Source organism: Hylobates moloch, unplaced genomic scaffold (genome assembly GCF_009828535.3).
Source record: "Hylobates moloch isolate HMO894 unplaced genomic scaffold, HMol_V3 SCAFFOLD_3, whole genome shotgun sequence".
NCBI lineage: Eukaryota > Metazoa > Chordata > Mammalia > Primates > Hylobatidae > Hylobates > Hylobates moloch.
Genome location: NW_026652278.1, coordinates 78170012 through 78173344, shown reverse-complemented (window position 1 = coordinate 78173344; position 3333 = coordinate 78170012).

The following is a 3333-nucleotide window of genomic DNA, read 5'->3' as shown; positions in this document are numbered from 1 at the left end:
TTGCTCCAGAGGAGCCTCGGAGGGAGGCAGGAGAGGAAGGCTGGTGGGGAATGACGTTCAGCAAACTCAGACTGATGGGGTTTATCTATTCCTCCCCTCCGCTCTGTGGGATGGAGGTTGCTTCCTCCTGCCTCCATGGTCCTGGGTCAGCTGCGCCTTCATCATCAGACTTCCTCAGTCACCTTGCCCACCATCTCCATTTCCCTGCAGGGCCCCGGGTCTCACCAGATATACAGATATACATTCAGGGATGGGGACTCCTGCATCAGTGTCACAAACCCAGAGGCCCACAGGCTCTGCAGGGAACATACAACTACAACTAGGGATAAAACACTTGAAGGAGGTAGAAGTAACATTTTTCTTTACATGTTTTTGTGATTGCAAAAGTGGAACATATTCATTGTAGAAAATCAGCAGAGAGCTTGAGGACTGTGAATCCATCACCCTAGGGATTGGGCAGAGCAAAGCAAGCTTGAGAAGGATTTAGGTCTTTGAAGGCTGTGGTCTAACTTCTGCCAGGCCAAGTGCCAGGGATGGGCAGACTTTGATTCCTATCCCAGCTCAGGGACTGTGCCAAGGGCCCACAGGGAGGTGGACTTCAGACAGGATTCAGCCACTTCCTTTGTCCTCTTCCCCCAGAGGCAGCTGAGCTGCTTAAAGGAAGGCAGGCGTGCAGGGGAGGTTGTGGGGTGAGTGGGAAGGAGGGCAGAGGAGAAGCCCTGCACGCAGTGTCACAGGGGACAAAGATCCTAAAAGTGCTTGGGAACATGGGCAGAAGAGCCCGAAGGTGATGAGTCTCCCCAAGCCCACTCCATGAGTGGGAATTGGGGGGTGTGGGCCGATATGGGGCTTCTGAAGTGAATAACTTCAGGCGGGACTGTGGTCATTCCTCACCAGTTACTGCTTCGGCCCTTCCCATCTCCTGCCAACCTAGGCCAGGGTGGCCATTCCCAAGCCCTCCTTTCCCTCCTGCGGGAAGCCTTGGGGATGCAGGGCTTGAGCTTAAGCCATCTCTGAAAGCAGCCTGACCAAACCACCTTCCTCCCTGCCTCTCCTCTGATCACAGATGAGGACGCTGATGTGTTTGGCCTCATCTTCTTCTCTTGGGGACCCAGGATGGCTCTTGTCACAAACCCAGAGGCCCACAGGATCCACAGGGGACACAGGCATTGAGGTTGACAGACGAGCATGTGTCCTGGGCAAAGGGCCGAGCTGCCCTGAGCTCTACAAACTGTAACCATGTAGGAAGGCAGCCTGGTAAAGCCTCATCCTCTGACATCTGGATTTAAATAAATTATCCTGATTTTTAAATGTTGGCAACGAACCTCAAAACATTTTAAAGCAATGTGCAGGCCAAGCCCCATATTACCAGAGCCTGTCTTTGACTAGTATGTGCTGGTGGCTGATACTCCATGAGCACTTACCATGCCAGGGAATGTTCTGGTCCTTTCTGTGCAGTCAAGTTGCCACTTCCGTCATCTCACCTCCCAACTTGGGAAACGATGCACAGGCAGAGGAAGTGACGGGCAGCAGATCACGATTTAATACGTGGTGTTTGAATGCTGGCAGCCTGGCTTGAGCTCCCATAAGCAAACCCTGGGGCTTTTACCCCTTTCTATGTAAGACTGAGTCCCTGCAGGGCATGGCCAAGACTTAACGAACAGCTCTGTTTTAATGAGTATTTTCTATGTGCTTAGTGAGTACATGTTATCTTCAAGCCTCACAACAACGCTGTGATGTCCGTATTAACATCCTTATGTTAAGGGTTAGAAGGTTTAGAAGGAGTGATGTTAGGACACCCTTTTCAATAAATGGTGCTGGGAAAATTAAATTGCCATATGCAGAAGAATGAAACTGGACCCATATCTCTTACTATATATAAAAATCAACTCAAGGATAGACACAGTGGCTCATGCCTGTAATCCCAGCACTTTGGGAGGGTGAGGTGGGTGGATTACCTGAGGTCAGGAATTTGAGAACAGCCTGTTCAACATGGTGAAACCTTGTCTCTACTAAAAACCCCAAAAATTAGCCAGACACAGTGGCGCATGCCTGTAATCCCAGCTACTCAGGAGGCTGAGGCATGAGAACTGCTTGAACCTGGAAGGCAAAGGTTGCAGTGAGCTATGATGGCGCTACTGTACTTCAGCCTGGGCAACAGAGCAGGGCTCCATCTTAAAAAAAAAAAAAAATCAACTCAAGATGGATTAAAGACTTAAGTGTAAGAACTAACACTATAAAAATCTTAGAAGAAAATCTAGGAAAAACTCTTCTGGGCATTGGTCTAAGCAAAGAATTCATGACAGAAACCTCAAAAGCACAAGCAACAAAACCAAAAATAGACAAATGGGACTTAATTAAACTAAAAAAGTTTCTGTACAGCAAAATAAACCATAAACAGAATGAACAACCTGCAGAACAGGAGAAAATGTTTGCAAACTATGTATCCAATAGGGGACTATTATCCAGAATATATAAGAAATTCAAACAACTCAACAAAAAATTCCAAATAATGTCATTAAAAAGTGGGCAAAAGACATGAATAGACATTTTTTCAAAAAGAATACATACAGGTGGCTAAGAAGCATATGAAAAAATGCTCAACATCAAAAGTCATCAGAGAAATGGAAATTAAAACCACAATGAGATCTTATCTCACACAAGTGAGAATGGCTATTATTAAAAAGTCAAAAAATAGCAGATATTGGTAAGGATGCAGAGAAAAGGGAACACCTATACACTGTTGGTGGGACTGTAAATTAGTACAACCCCTATGGAAAACAGTATGGTGATTTCTCCATACTGTCTTAAAAATAGAGCTCATTTGATCCAGCAGTCCTACTACTGGTATCTACCCAAAGGAAAAGAAATCAGTATATCAAAAAGAAACCTGCATTTCTATGCTTATCACAGCTCTGTTTACAGTAGCAAAGATATGGAATCAATCCATCAACAGATGATTGGATAAAGAAAATGTTATATATATATATATATATGGAATGGAATACTACACTGCCATAGAAAAGAATGAGATCATGTCTTTTGCAGCAACATGGATGAAACCGGAGGTCATTATTTTAAGTGAAATAACTCAAAAACAGAAAGTCAAATACCAAATGTTCTCACTTGTAAGTGGGAGCTAAATAATGTGTATACATGGACATGGAGTGTGGAATAATAGACACTGGAGACTCAGAAGGGTGACAAGGTGGGAGGGAGTGAGGGATGAGAAATTACTTAATGGGTACAATGTATATTATTAGGGTGATGGTTACACTAAAAGCCCAGACTTCACCATTAGGCAATCTATCCATGTAACAAAACTGCACTGTA